The sequence below is a fragment of the Chiloscyllium plagiosum genome, unplaced genomic scaffold, assembly GCF_037043375.1.
Source record: "Chiloscyllium plagiosum isolate Xiang-an unplaced genomic scaffold, Cpla_swu_hap1 HiC_scaffold_21, whole genome shotgun sequence".
Classification (NCBI taxonomy): domain Eukaryota; kingdom Metazoa; phylum Chordata; class Chondrichthyes; order Orectolobiformes; family Hemiscylliidae; genus Chiloscyllium; species Chiloscyllium plagiosum.
Genome location: NW_028270159.1, coordinates 2223953 through 2240488, shown reverse-complemented (window position 1 = coordinate 2240488; position 16536 = coordinate 2223953). Strand labels below are relative to the sequence as shown.

Sequence of the window (16536 nt, the reverse complement as noted above, 5' to 3'; positions counted from 1 at the left end):
GACATGTGATGGGCTTGTTAGTGGGTGGACATTTTGGCGATGGTGACCACAATTCTGTGACTTTCACCTTGGTTATGGAGAGAGATAGGTGCATGCAACAGGGTAGGTTTTACAATTGGGGAAAGGGTAATTACGATGCTCTAAGACAGGATCTGAGGAGCAAAAGTTGGGAGCATAGGCTGTCAGGGAAGGCTGTTGTGGAAATGTGGAACTTTTTCAAGGAACAGATACGATGTGTCTTTGATATGTATGTACCTGTCAGGCAGGAAAGAAATGGTCATGTGAGGGAACCTTGGTTGACGAGGGAGGTTGAATGTCTTGTAAAGTGGAAGAAGGAGGCTTACATAAGGTTGAGGAAACAGGGTTCAGACAGAGCAGTGGAGGAATACAGGATAGCCAGAAGGGACCTGAAGAAAGGGATTAACAAACGCCATCAACAAACACATCGACCTGGACCCAATATACCGGCCACTACAGCAGACAGCTGAAACTGACAACCGGAAGCGGTAGGGACAGGCCACTATAAATGCCGGAGGAAACACCACAGAAGCGCTTCACAGGAGGCTCCCAAGCACTGAGGATGTCACCTAGACAGGGGACGATCCGTTTGCAACAAAAACTTCCAGCTCGGCGAACAGAACCACAGCAGGGATTAGGAGAGCTAAGAGAGGGCATGAAAAATCTTTGGCGGATAGGATCAAGGATAACCCAAAGGCATTTTATGCGTATGTGAGAAACATGAGAATGACGAGAACGAGGGTAGGTCCGATCAAGGACAGTAGTGGGAGACTGTGTATTGAGTCGGAAGAGATAGGAGAGGTCTTGAATGAGTACTTTTCTTCAGTATTTACGAACGAGAGGGACCGTATTGTTGAAGAGGAGAGTGTGAAACAGACTGGTAAGCTAGAGGAGATACTTGTTAGGAAGGAAGATGTGTTGAACATTTTGAACAACTTGAGGATAGACAAGTCCCCCGGGCCTGACGGGATATATCCTAGGATTATGTGGGAAGCAAGAGAGGAAATTGCAGTACCGTTGGCAATGATCTTTTCGTCTTCACTGTCAACGGGGGGTGGTACCAGGGGACTGGAGAGTGGCGAATGTTGTGCCCCTGTTCAAAAAAGGGAATAGGGATGACCCCGGTAATTACAGGTCAGTTAGTCTTACTTCGGTGGTAGGCAAAGTAATGGAAAGGGTACTGAGGGACAGGATTTATGAGTATCTGGAAAGACACTGCTCGATTAGGGACAGCCAGCATGGATTTGTGATGGGTAGGTCTTGCCTTACAAGTCTTATTGGATTCTTTGAGGAGGTGACCAAGCATGTGGATGAGGGTAGAGCAGTGGATGTAGTATACATGGATTTTAGTAAGGCATTTGATCAGGTTCTCCATGGTAGGCTTATGCGGAAAGTCAGGAGGCATGGGATAGAGGGAAATTTGGCCAATTGGATAGAAAACTGGCTAACCGGTCGAAGTCAGAGAGTAGTGGTAGATGGTAAATATTCAGCCTGGAGCCCAGTTACAAGTGGAGTTCCGCAGGGATCAGTTCTGGGTCCTCTGCTGTTTGTAATTTTTATTAATGACTTGGGTGAGGGAGTCGAAGGGTGGGTCGGTAAATTTGCAGATGATAAGAAGATTGGTGGAGTTGTGGATAGTGAGGAGGGCTGTTGTCGGCTGCAAAGGGACTTAGGTATGATGCAGAGCTGGGCTGAGGAGTGGCACATGGAGTTCAACCCTGCCAAGTGTGAGGTTGTCCATTTTGGAAAGACAAATAAGAATGCGGAATACAGGGTTAACGGTAGGGTTCTTAGTGAGGTGGAGGAACAGAGGGATCTTGGGGTATATGTTCATAGGTCTTTGAAAGTTGCCACTCAGGTGGATAGAGCTTGTAAGAAGGCCTATGGTGTATTAGCGTTCATGAGCAGAGGGATTGAATTCAAGAGTCGTGAAGTGATGTTGCAACTGTACAGGACTTTGGTTAGGCCTCATTTGGAGTACTGTGTGCAGTTCTGGTCGCCTCACTTTAGGAAAGATGTGGAAGCTTTGAAGAGGGTGCAGAGAAGATTTACCAGGATGTTGCCTGAAATGGAGAATAGGTCGTACGAGGATAGGTTGAGAGTGCTAGGCCTTTTCTCGTTGGAATGGCGAAGGATGAGGGGTGACTTGATAGAGGTTTATAAGATGATCAGAGGAATAGATAGAGTAGACAGTCAGAAACTTTTTCCCCGGGTACAACAGAGTGTTACAAGGGGACATAAATTTAAGGTGAAGGGTGGAAGGTATAGGGGAGATGTCAGGGGTGGGTTCTTTACCCAGGAGAGTGGTGGGGGCATGGAATGCGCTGCCTGTGGGAGTGGTAGAGTCAGAATCTTTGGTGACCTTTAAGCGGCAATTGGATAAGTACATGGATGGGTGCTTAAGCTAGGACAAATGTTCGGCACAACATCGTGGGCCGAAGGGCCTGTTCTGTGCTGTATTGTTCTATGTTCTATGTTCTAAATATTCTTAAGCAGGCAGCCCCAGACCATAACTTTGCAATTTGTTTTGGTAAATATACAGTGAAAATTTGCAGAATAAGTTAGCTAGGTTGACTACCATATTTTAAAACTGAAAAAACTTTATTCACAAAATTACACAATTAAACACAAAGAACAGAATAAAGAACCCCTACAGAACTCAGTCTATCCAAACTAGACTTAATTATGCTGTTCCAAATATACACAAGTCCTAATAAGCAAACCCCTTAAAAGAAAACAGTAAAAATGGAACAAATGCGTACAGGTTGAAGTTACAAGGGCAGAAGGAGACAGTGTTTCGGAACCTGCTTCCATACAGCTCACTGTTGAACTCCTACCTAGTTCTGGACTGAACTGCTCAGCACAAGAGCTGACCATTCCCCTTTCATTATACAGGTCACTTCTAAAACATGACCACCTTGGCCTGAAGTCTCATCTGTTTACATATAAACAAAAAGGCCTCTCAATACCAACTAGTCACCTCGGAGCCAGGAGCTGTTTACGACCCCTCTGAAAAAAATCAAGCATACAGTATCTTTGAGAAAAGGAACAGCTTTTAGAAAAAAAAGGACTAGCTTTGTGACACCTTGCCCTTTTTTTAAAAATCATCAAAATCAAAAGATGGCTTCATTTTTAGAACCCTCAAAAACCCGGTTCGTAGTCTAAAGACACGTGTACATTATACTACCTATACACATGCAAATATGCACAACCACATGCGAATTCAGGCCGTGGCACACATGTCACCGAATGCCTCCATATCTCTTTTGAGCCTCAATAACACATCAACAATCACTTTTTCGCGACATGCCACATGCACAATTGTCAAATTGAATGGCTGCAACAATAAGCTTCATCTAAACAGTCTGACATTTTTGTCCTTAACCTACAGACATTTGTGGAAAAATTTATGATCACTGTATACGATTGCCTCAGATGCATTGCTGGCAATATAAACACTGAAATGTTGTAATGCTAACACCAAAGTGAAAGTCTCTTTCTTAACTGTTGAATATTTCTGTTCATGAATGTCCAACTTCCTGGAAAAATACCCGATAGGTCCTTCTATTCCTTCGTCATCCTCCTGCAGGAGCATCGCACCAACACCCAAACCCACATCACTGGCATTGATAGCCACCTTGAAAGGCTTCATTTCTGTGTGGCTAATACTGGGGCAGTGGTTAACAGTTTTTAGGCTGTCAAATGACTTTTGACAATCCACTGAACCTTCTTGCCCTTTTTTTTTTAAACAATTCGGTGAGTGGAGCAGCCGCACTGCTAAAGTTCAGCATAAACTTTTGGTAAAATCCAGTCAATCCCAGAAACCATAGTACCGCTTTTTCTTTGGTCGACGCTGTGGGAAATTCCCCAATTACTTTCGTTTTTGCATCTTTTGGGGCCATTTGTCCATGTCCAATAACATGGCCCTGGAAGGTGACTTGGGCTTTGGCAAATTCACTTTTAGCTAGGTTTATCACCAAGGCTGCCTTCCAAAGTCACTCGAACAAGTCCGATAAATGCTGTAAATGTTCTTTCCACGAGTTACTAAAAATCACTAGGTCAATGTATACCACACAGTCGGGTAATCCGGCAATGATCTTCTTAGTCAATCTCTGAAATGTGGCTGGAGCATTTTTCATACCAAATGGCATGACTTTGAATTGACATAGTCCATTTGGTGTTACGAAATTGCCTTTGCTCTCACTGACAGAGGTACTTGCCAGTAGCCTCTTAGCAAGTTCAACTTAGAAATGTAAGTTGCTTGTCCCACTTTTTCAACACAGTCCTCCAATTGTGGAATTGGATCTGCATCTGTCTTTGTAATGGTGTTGGCTTTGCGATAGTCCACACTTTGTGGGCGGCACGGCGGCACAGTGGTTAGCACTGCTGCCTCTCAGCGCCAGAGACCCGGGTTCAATTCCCGCCTCAGGCGACTGACTGTGTGGAGTTTGCACGTTTTCCCCGTGTCTGCGTGGGTTTCCTCCGGGTGCTCCGGTTTCCTCCCACAGTCCAAAGATGTGCAGGGTCAGGTGAATTGGCCATACTAAATTGCCCGTAGGTGTTAGGTAAGGGGTAAATGTAGGGGTATGGGTGGGTTTCGCTTCGGCGGGTCAGTGTGGACTTGTTGGGCCGAAGGGCCGGATTCCACACTGTAATGTAATCTAATCTTAACCAATGGGTACCATCTGGTTTTGGCACCGTGACTATAGGTGAGCTCCAGTCACTGTAACTCACTTTCGATTATGCCATCTTGGAGCATGTGCGCTACCTCCCTCTGAACATGTGCCAACTTTAGAGTTTTATGCCTATAAGGATGTTGCTTAATCGGAACAGCATCTCCTATTGCTACATCATGCACAATTAGGTTCGTACTTCCCAGTTTATTTCCACATATCGCCCCATGTGATAGTAATAACTCTTTCAGGACTTTTCAATTCCCTTGTAGAAGGTAACTCAATAATTTATCCCAATTTTTGACAACATCCTCATTGTATGATTTGAGGAATGTCCAATTCCGAATCCTCTGAGCTTCGTTCGTCCTTCTGTGTTGTAATCATTAACACCTTCTCCTCTTGCTCTCCAGCCTTACCAAGTAGTTCACCTCACTCAATTTCCTCTCGATTTGATAAGGCCTACTAAACCTTGCTTTTAAAGGCTCACCCCCTGTTATTGGAAGTAATACCAATACCTTATCCCGCAATTGCAAAATTACAATTTCTTATCCGCTTCCTGTTTCATTGTATGCTGTGATACTTTTAAATGCTGTCTAGCCAACTCTCGAGCTCTATTTAAATCGTTCCCCAAAATTTGAGACATAGTCCAAATGGGTGGTCTCTGAATTCTGACTTATTAATTACTCCTTAACCAATTTTAACGGTCCTCTTACTTCATGCCCAAACATTAATTCAAATGGACTGAATTTGGTCGATTCATTTGTGCATCTCTGATCGCAAAAAGTTCAATCGGACTCCCTTATCCCAATCATCTGGATAATTCTGATCATAAACTCTCAATATGGTATTTAGTGTTCGATGCTGTCTCTCTAATACTCCCTATGATTCTGGATGGTACGTAGTAGATTTGAATTGCATTATTGCCAAGTTATTCAAAACCTCCTTGAATAGTTCGGATGTGAAGTTTGATCCTTGATCTGACTGGATCTCTATTGGCGTGCATATCTAGTAAAAAAAAATGTTAAAGTAGTTCTTCTACAACCCTTTTAGCTGTGATGTTGCATAATGGTTCTGCCTCTGGAAATCTCATCGATACATCCATTATTGTTAATAAATACTTATTCCCACTTTTTGTTTGAGGTAGGGGACTTACGCAATCAAGACTCTTGTGAAAGGTTCCTCAAATGCTGGAAAGGTATTAAAGGTATTCTATTATTGTAGGAATAAAAGAATGACTAGGGTAGGAATAGGTCCAGTCAAGGATAGTAGTGGGAAGTTGCGTGTGGAGGCGGAAGAGATTGGGGAGACACTGAATGAATACTTTTCTTCAGTATTTACTCAGGAACAGGGCATTGTCGTCGATGTGAATACTGAGTCACAAATAAGTAGAATGGATGGCTTTGAGGTATGTAGAGAAGAGGTGTTGGAAATCCTGGAAAAGGTGAAAATAGATAAGTCCCCTGGGCCTGATGGCATTTATCCTAGGATTCTCTGGGAAGCAAGGGAGGAGATTGCAGAGCCATTGGCCTTGATTTTTATGTCCTCTTTGTCGACAGGAGTAGTGCCAGAAGACTGGAGGATAGCAAATGTGGTTCCCTTGTTCAAAAAGGGGAGTAGGGATAACCCTAGTAACTATAGGCCGGTGAGTCTCACTTCTGTTGTGGGCAAAGTCTTAGAGAGAATTGTAAGGGATAGGATTTATGCACATCTGGATAGGAATAATGTGATCAAGGATAGTCAGCATGGTTTTGTGAAGGGCAGGTCGTGCCTCACAAACCTTATTGAATTCTTTGAAAAGGTGACGAAGGAGGTTGATGAGGGGAAAGCGGTAGATGTGGTATATATGGATTTTAGTAAGGCGTTTGATAAGGTTCCCCATGGTAGGCTACTGCAAAAAATACGGAGATATGGCATTGAGGGTGAGTTGGAGGTTTGGATTAGGAATTGGCTGGATGGAAGAAGACAGAGGGTAGTAGTTGATGGCAAAGTTTCTTCATGGAGTGCCGTCACTAGCGGTGTTCCGCAAGGATCTGTTTTGGGACCATTGCTGTTTGTCATTTTTATAAATGACCTGGAAGAGGGGTTAGAAGGTTGGGTGAGCAAGTTTGCGGATGATACGAAAGTCGGAGGAGTTGTTGACAGTGAGGAAGGATGTGGCAGGTTACAGCAGGATATAGAGAAGCTGCAGAGCTGGGCAGAAAGGTGGCAAATGGAATTCAATGTAGCTAAGTGTGAGGTGATTCACTTTGGGAAGAATAACAAAAAGATGGGGTACTGGGCTAATGGTCGGATACTTGGTAGTGTGGATGAGCAGAGGGATCTTGGTGTCCATGTACACAGATCTCTGAAAGTTGCCACCCAGGTAAATAGTGCGGTGAGGAAGGCATATGGCGTACTGGCTTTTATTGGTAGAGGAATTGAGTTCCGGAGTCCTGAGGTCATGATGCAGTTGTATAAGACTCTGGTGCGGCCGCATCTGGAATATTGTGTGCAGTTTTGGTCGCCATACTATAGGAAGGATGTGGAGGCACTGGAACGGGTGCAGAGGAGGTTTACCAGGATGTTGCCTGGTATGGAAGGAAGATCGTATGAGGAAAGACTGAGACACTTGGGGCTGTTTTCATTAGAGAAAAGAAGGTTTAGGGGTGACTTGATTGAGGTGTACAAGATGATTAGGGGGTTAGATAGGGTTGACAGTGTGAACCTTTTCCCGCGTATGGAGTCGGGTATTACAAGGGGGCATAGCTTTAAATTAAGGGGGGGGTAGATATAGGACTGAAGTTAGGGGTAGGTTCTTCACTCAGCGAGTTGTAAGTTCATGGAATGCCCTGCCAGTAGCAGTGGTGGACTCTCCCTCTTTATGGGCATTTAAGCGGGCATTGGATAGGTATATGGAGGATAGTGGGTTAGTATAGGTTAGGTGGGCTTGGATCGGCGCAACATCGAAGGCCAAAGGGCCTGTACTGCGCTGTATTGTTCTATGTTCTATGTTCTAAAGGTGCAGGTTTTATTATTGCCTATGGTCTTCCAATTAGTTGACAAGTATGATACGTCTGGCAAAATTAAATCACATCTAGTGTAGTCCAGGCCTGTAAAAATATCTTTGTATTTTAACCTATGTTTTCCTCACTCCTAAATGACCTCCACGTGGTAGCTCATGCACCACTTGCAGCACCTCCTTTCTATAACCTACTGGCAAAACAATTTGACGAATCTCTACCCATTTCTCATCTGCTTAAATGTGTGATGGTCTCCATTTCCTCATTAAGACATTATTTGTTAAGTAATAACAAACAGGAATGCATTCACTCTCCTTATCTGCATATGCCTTTTGATACAACTGTTTTAACTCATCTTTCTGCTGTAACTCTACGTTTTGCAGAGCTAAAGATACTTGCATGTTTACTTAGTAGCTCTGCTCTGTCTCACTTATCTGATCAAAAAAGTCTCAGATAAAGCTATATCAGCTTCCTCAACTGTGCCTTTTGATCTCTCCTGCTTCAACTTGTACCTCTGTGACCTTGTGATCTCACAATCTTGGAAAATTCCTGCAAAATTTCCTTCATTTATTCAGTTGCCTGCATCTCCACTGGCTTTTCAACTAGAGTAGGCAACACGCCTACCAGTGAATCAGCTCTATCATTTTAAAGGACAAACTGTATTCCTGGAGCTGACAGTTTGTCCAGTACTCAGACCACAAATTCTCCACATCTCTGGACTCTCTAGCCTCACTTTACATAATTGAGCATTTTTTGTCTCACCGTGGGTTCCCGTTACCAGTACCTTTTCTGGCAATAGTCCCTCAGGAGTACATATCTCCTCATCCTTCAGCATTGCAGACTGAGAGGATCCTCTGTCCCTTAACATTGTAACCTCTTTACCTGCTACTCCTGGCCTGCGTAAATAAACTTCATCCTTGCATGTATATTTTTTAAGGAGATCTCGCACTTCCTCCTTAATCAACATCTGATCATCTTGTACAAGCTGAGGTCGCTGTTTAAGTTCCCTTGTGCTTTTTGTTACTAGTCCAATAAAACTCCCAGGCTTGTCTGGTTTTCTGACATCTGGCTTTCTCCTAGCTCACCAACACTGATATCGTGTAGCGCACGTTATTACAATGAAAACACCGGAGTTTTTTAACTTTTGTCCCCCTCACTAGTTTTCTTTTTACCCTGTAGTAAGTTATTCTTATGATCTTCATGGAGATCTACCTTTCCCTTTCCACGCAAGGATTTCTCTTTGCTCCAATTTCTATCCCTCATGGACTGAAATTGAATCTGGAAGCCAAACTGTGTTTTATGAACTAGCTCATACTCATCAGCCACTTCAGCTGCTAACTTTGCCATCTCTGCTCTTCCACACGAGTTTGCACTACTTCAAGGCAGTGAATTCTTGAATTCCTCCAAAATAATTACCTCTAAGAGCATCATAGGTTTGCTTGATTTTTAAAGCTCTTATTCTCCAAGGAACATGGAAGTGCAAAACCTCTGCTTCTGGATGCTCTGTGCCCAGCCATATGAAGAGAGAGTTAAGACTTAACAGTCAGACCGATTAAGTGTTTATTGACCGATCGTGGAATTGAGACAGCCCCACCGGGGGTCCAGATCTTCACAGCAAGTTTAAATGTTGAGCTACTCCTGTAATTATCTCGCCTTTCCTCACAGAAGCAGCCAGGTCCAATCCCAGCTGGTCTGTTAATTCTTGCAGCTTGGTCTTATTCACCTTTTACAAAATTTCTAAAGTCACTGCATCCATTCCCAGAAAACGTTTGGCGACTGAAAGAGCTATTACTATCCCAAGCTTTGTCAACCCAACCAAACCAACACTCAAAATAAAGACACTAGCACCTACCACTCGCTGTTTGAAATCCTGCAAAAAGCATCCAGTCTGTTATGGACTAGGCCAGACCACTCAAAACATTCTGAAGCAGGTAACCCAGATCAAACCAAAACAAATTGCAAAGTTAAGTGTACAGCGAAAATTACCTGGGAGTAAGTTAGCTAGGTTGATTATCAGGTTTTAAAACAGACAAAAAAAAGTATTCACAAAGTTACACAATGAAAGACAAAAAACATAATAAAGAACCCCTAAAAAAAAAAATCAGTCTATCCTAACGAGACTTAATTATGCTATTCTGAATATACACAGTCCTAATAAGCAAACTCCCCTAAAAAAAAGTAAAAATGGAAAAAATGCTTACAGGTTGAAGTTAGAAGGGCAGAAGGAGAGACAGTGTTTCGCAACCTGTTTCCACACAGCTCACTTCTAAAACATGATCACTTTGGCCTGAAGTCTCATCTGCTTACATATAAATGAAAAGGCCTCTCAATACCCTTTAATCTCTCCACCAAACTAGTCACCTCGGAGCTAGGAGCTGTTTACAACCCCTCTGAAGAAAAATCAAGGACACAGTATCCTTGAGAAAAGAAACAGCTTTTAGAAAAAAAGAACCAGCTTTGTGACAGTGAGAAAGTCTATAGCCTTAAAACTTGTCTTTAAACATTTAGACTAAAATGTAATGCTGAATTATAGAACACATTTACTGAACTAGAAAATAGACAGGCAGAAGGCTCAGAAAAAGGAAGGAACTTAAGGAATGCAAAAGATAGGGACCTATGCTTACCAAGTGATAACTGTAAGACAATTAAGAACATTTGCCTTAGCATTGATGAATCTGTGTGAACAGGACACCAAGTGATAACATTCACAGCCATTCCCTTGTGAAATTAATGACAGTGTTCAATTCTGACCCTGAAACACAACTCGATACTATCAAAAACTTTGTAATTAACGGTCAGATGCTGACAATTATGATGGATTCTTATTTCCCCTTGCAAGCAGGGCAGACACAGAGAAAAAAAATCTTTGCTATTACAAAACCCTGACTTGAGAGTTCAAAAGGACACGAGAGCGAGAGACCATTTTAGTGCTGAACCTGTTGAATCCAGTAGAAAATTAACTCTTCATGCTTACCTGCTATGGATTGAATTTAATTGCGTTTTGGGATTTTATGATGACATTGAGTAGCCATTACCAGTTATTAAATACAAACTCTGTAAAAGGTAATATTGATAAAGGCTTAACTTACCTGCTGTTCTTGCAGACCACTCTACAGACCTTACAGACTGCCCCACTGTCGATTCTAACTTATCAGATCTTATGTCTTATTTGAATCACAAACTTGAAAAGAAGGCATGTTTAATTTGAGACTAATTAATCATTTTAAATACAACCTTGCAGTAACATTTCAACCTCAGGTACAGAATGATTCTGTGCTTAAGATAAAAAGCAGGAATCTGCTCCCAGCTTAAAGTTATTCTAAACCGAATGTTGAAGAGATTCTGACACAATCTGTCGGGAAGCCATTTTATGGTCAAAAATTTGCCCTCCTTGCTAAGAAGCCATTTTGTAAAACAATGATATCAGACATGCGAGCTGTGCAAGGTTACTTTATGAACTCTCTAATTAGCTCAGACTGGTACCGCTTTATGATAGGAATTTATCTCGCTAGCAGGCTGGGTATGTTTTTCCCACCTGATGAATGGCTTAGGACCTGTAGGAGTGATTAGTCAAGTATACACAGACCTATCAATGAACTTTTCTTCTTTACGAATTATTGTCTTTCACTATTATCTGTCTAATTAAGAACATGCAATGTTTTTTTCAACTTTTGTATAAAGGGAGCCACTTTGTATCAGTACATCGGAGTAGCCACTGGGGCTATTAGAACCTAGTTAGTTTAGCTTATAGGTGTCAATGTTATGTTGTTACAGTGATGCTATTAGTGAATAGAAGGGCATGACTAAAATTAAACTAAACTGTCTGTAGGTGGCTTTTATTCCAGACTTCCAAAACGTATGATCTCCGGGATGAACCAAGAGAGAGGCTTTACAGGTCTGAGTCCACAGGGATTCCCTGGGCCATCTCAAAACTGTACTTTAACAACACCACCATCACCATCCCTAGATATGTCCTGTCCCAACAGCATGATAGACCAGGCAGAGGTGGCAGCACAGCAGTGTACAGAGAGGAAGGATTTGACCTGGGAATACTCAGCTTTGACTCTGGACACCAGGAAGTCTCACGGCTCCTGCTGATTACCTCGGCTGATAAATCAGTACTTCCCCATGTTGAACAACACATGGAGGAAGTACTGAGGGTGTAAAGGTGTCAAATATATGCTAAGTACCGGATTTCAATATTCACCAAGTGTAGTGCAGCAGCAGGATTACTGATCGAGCTGGTCAGCTCATAAAGGACATAGTTGCTCGACTGGGTCTGCAGCAAGTGGTGAGGGAACCAACACGAGGGAAAAACATACTTGATCTCATCGTTCCAAATTTTCCAGCTGCATCTATCCATCACAGCATCGTTAAGAGTGACCACTGCACACAGTCTCTTTCGAGACAACACCGCACCTTAAAGATGAGAAAACCTGCCATTGTGTTGAGTGACACTATCACCGTGCTAAATGGGACAGACTTCGAACAGATACAGGAACTCAAAACTCGGACACCAACGGCAGCAGAATTGTACTCTAGCACAATGTGTAACCTCGTGGCCCGGCATTTCCCATTCAAACATTACCATCAGGCCAGGGGAGAAAGTGAGGTCTGCAGATGCTGGAGATCAGAGCTGAAAATGTGTTGCTGGAAAAACGCAGCCGGTCAGGCAGCATCCAGGGAACAGGAGAATCGACGTTTCGGGCATAAGCCCTTCTTCAGGATTCCTGAAGAAGGGCTTATGCCCGAACGTCGATTCTCCTGTTCCCTGGATGCTGCCTGACCTGCTGCGCTTTTCCAGCAACACATTTTCAGCATCAAGCCAGGGGGTCAACCCTGGTTCAATGGACAGTGCAGGAGGGCATGCCAGGAGCAGCACTGGGCATACCTAATAATTAGGTGCCAACCTGGTGAAGCAACCAAACCTACTTGCCTACCAACACAAATAACAAGAAAAGAGCTAAGTGATCCCACAACCAATGGATCAGATCTAAGCTCTGCACTTCTTCCACAGCCAGTCTTGAACAGTGATGGACAATTAGACAACTCACTGGAGGAGGTGCCACAAAAATTTCTAGCCTTACTGATGGAGGGGTCTAATACATCCACGCAAAGGACAATAGCATTTGAGGCAGTCTTCAGCCAGAAATGCCAAGTGGATGGTCCATCTCAGCCTTCTCCAGTGGTCCCCAACATCACAGATGCGAGTTTTCAACCAATACGATTCACGTCACATAATATCAAGAAACGCATTTGAAATCAAGCAATGGCTATGGGCCCTGCCAACATTCTGGAAATACTTCTGAAGGCTTGTTCTCCCGAACTTACTGCCTGCCAAGCCAAGCTGTTTCAGTACCACTACAGCACTGACATCTACCGACTATGTGGAACATTGCCCAGATACATTCAGCACAAAACTACAGGGCAAATACAACCCAGCTAGTTTCCCCTCCATCTGTCTACTCACTATCATCAGTAATGTGATGGAAGGCGGCTCCAACAGTGGTCTCAAGCAGCACCTGCTCACTGAAGCCCAGTTTGTGGTCTGCCAGGCCCACTCAGCTCCTGAGCTTGTCATAGACCTGATCCACAAACTGACAAAACAGCTGAATTCCAGAGGTGAGGTGTGGATGACAGCCCAGTCCTGCACCAAGACCACATATTTCCACTTCAGTGACATCACTCGACACCACCCTATGTTTCAGCTCATTTGCTGAAACTCTCATCTATTCCTGTGTTACCTCCAGGCTGGCACAGTTGTTAATACTGCTGCCTCACAGTGTCAGGGAGCTGTGCTCAATTCCACCCTCTGGCTACAATCTGAGTGGTATTTGCACATTCTTCCAGTGTCTGTGAGGGTTTACACTGGGTGCTCTGGTTTTCTCCCATTGTGCAAAGATGTGCAGCTTAGGTGGATTGGCCATGGTAAACACCCAGTGTCCAGGGATGTGTAGGTTAGGTGGATTGGCCAAGGGAGGTGCAGGAGGTATGGGTGAGGTTAAGGGGGTGGATATGGCAGAGGTGCTCTTCCAGGAGTTGGTGTGAACTTGTTGGGCTGAATGGCCTGTTTCCACATTGTAGATATTCTCTGAAACTTACTTAAGTAACCAAATACACTCCCAGCCCACTTTTCACATTCAAATTCTTGAGTTTACAGGGAATATCTAAACCTATATTGCCCACGTGCTTAATTGTATTAGAACATGTTCATCTCTAAAAGGCTCCTAAGCCATATTTTAAAATCTTCATCCTTGATTTAATTCCTGGTTGTGATCATCCCAATCTCCATACACCAGACAAGCTTTGAAACTTTGACAATTCATTTAGTTTCACATTGCAACAATGCATTTATTTACTTAATTATTGGTGCCTGTTTCTACAGTTGCTAAGGCAACATGGTCTGGAATTCCCACCTTAACGCTCTCAAGTACACTTTCCTCCTTTAAGACATTTGTGAAAACCTCCTTATTTGGCAATGCTTTTGGTCGCCTGTCCTAATATCTCCAGCTGTGGCCTCATGTCAAAAGTTCTTAATAATAGTTTTGTGAAATTGTAAACATGATAAAAATACAAACTGTTGATGATTTGGACATACATAATCAACTCTTCAGTACCACTGGGTGAATGATTTGTAACTGCTTACCTAAACGGATTGTGGGAACACCTTCACTACACGAACTACAGCGGTACAAGATTGTCAAACATCACCTTCTTCACAGGTAACAGGACTTTGGCATTGATCACTGATATCTGAGGAGGGAAACACACAGTTAATGTTTCAGGGAGTGCAAAATGAATTGCAGGAAATCAAGACAGCACAGAATTTGATGGTTAGAAACAGAAGGAAAATGGGCTCTCTCACTGGAAAACGAGTTTCTGACTGTGAAAGATATTGTGGAAAAGTTAATCTGGTAAGTGAGCAGCACGAGATTCGTGAAAGAAACAGTAAAAAACTAAACAGATCTAAAATACATCCATTATCAGAGACGGAGGTAGTCAGATATTGACAAAAAGGTGATTAGAGAGCACAGAGCTGAATCTGAGCAGTGTTAACTGTTTTGATCCTACAGTCTGGGAAAGAAATCCAGAAGAAACAAACATTTCTCTGGCTTTGAATGTGCTCCCCTCTCACGCTCTATAAGGGAAGGCTGCGCATGCGTGCAGCTGAAACTTGCCCCCTACAACGTTGGCGGCTGCGCACGCGTGCCTCGGATTCTTGCTCCCAATAAAGATGGCGGCGGTCACTTGGGCCTATCACCATTTGAAGTGTTTCACGTTTGCTGTTAACATAGGCTAAGGAGTTTCAAATTTGTGTTTTGCAACGTGCACCATTTTCTTGTAAAACCTCTCGGATCGTATTAACACAATTTTTTTCCGCTTGCTGCTGTTTACCTTTTTTTATCATGTCCGACTGACATTCCCAAATCTCGGTCGCAACGATACCGCGCTACTCGCGCGGACGATCACGTGGTTTGCCCTCCCCCCCCCCCCGGGCCCTCGTTTACTCTGATTGGTTGGAGGACCAGTCGCACTCGCCTGGTCCTTCGGCCCCGAACCCTGCCCTCCAATTGGTCCTGTACTGACATCAATCATCCAGGGCCCAATGCGCGCTTGAGGATGTGCAGTGCTTCCTGTTGTCATTATTAGAAACTGACATCGATTGTCATCAGAATGTCAGTCTGACATAGCATTGGGACACAAACAGACTTCACACCTATTGTTTAAAAAGTTGAGCTATCTTGAGAATGTAATTTAAAATAAATTATGGGATTTACATATCAAAGAATAGAAATCAGCATATCCCATTATAAAAGATGAAAGTTTTGATCTAAGATTGTTACTGTATCACATCTCTAGGAAGCTGGACTCCTTTGGCTATAAATTCTGAGAGCATGATCTTAACCTCCAAAACCACCTGGTGAAGGAGCAGGACTGGGAAGCTAGTGCTTCCAAATAAACCTGTTTGACTATAATCTGGTGTTGTGTGGCTTTTAACTTTGTCCACGCTGGTCCAACACTGGCACCTCCAAGTCATCAGAATCTTGCATTTGCAGTCCAGGACATAACCATAACTTAGAAACTAGATCAAAAAGATGTTCAGTTAGAGACCCTGGTATTTTAAAGCGTGTTTGAAAAGGCTTGCTGCAGCTAAAAGCAAAAGGTAGCTCTCGACGCTGCTCCGTCTATCTCTGAGATACATCTGAAGGGTCATTGGACTTAAAGTGCTTTCTCCCCATAGATGCTGACAAACCTGCTCAGTCTCTCCAGCATTTCCTGTCTGTGCTTCTCATTTCCAGCATCCACAGTTATTTTGGTTTTTTGTCTAAAATATTTGCCCTCTCCTGAATTGTCTTCTTGTCTTCTTGTGGATTTCCAATTTTAACTCTCCCATCTTCTTCACCTTTTACATGCTTTCAGTTTCCAAAGCAATAAGCTCCTGGATTTACTCCCTAAACCTCCCTAATTTTCAACATCCCTTTGTTTGTTCAGGATACACCTTAAAAATCTGCTTGGCACAGTTTTTGGTCACTTGTCCTAATATATCCATATGTGCCTGCTGTCAAATATTGTTATATGATGACCTTGTGTAATATGTCAGATTTTTGCAAAACATCAAATATATGAAAAAATGTCAATTGTTGTTCATTTGGACAAATACCACTAGTCCTTCATGATAATTTGATTACTCCTTACCTAACAGCATTGCAGGTGCACTTTCACCACACAGACTGCAGTGGATCAGGAAAATCAAACATCAATTTCTCCAGAGGTAAGTGAAGATTGGCAATATTTACTGATATCTGTGGAGAGTGATCCAAAGTTAATGTTTCAGGACATGCTGA

General features: G+C 43.0%; 1 protein-coding gene across 9 annotated transcripts in view; it reads right to left on the bottom strand.

Moving 5' to 3' along the window:
• LOC122565021 (uncharacterized) overlaps nucleotides 1–15155 on the bottom strand; it is a 106336-nt gene extending 91181 nt beyond the window's left edge. For 7 of the 9 annotated variants that reach the window (XR_015760671.1, XR_015760672.1, XR_015760670.1 and 4 more), the window contains exons 1-2: nucleotides 15086–15155; nucleotides 14337–14443 (exon numbers count right to left, since the gene is read on the bottom strand). The gene's annotated coding sequence lies outside the window, so the exon portion shown is untranslated. The other 2 variants (XM_087998122.1, XM_087998121.1) reach the window with 2 other exon arrangements.
• Between the last annotated feature and the right edge of the window lie 1381 nt (nucleotides 15156–16536).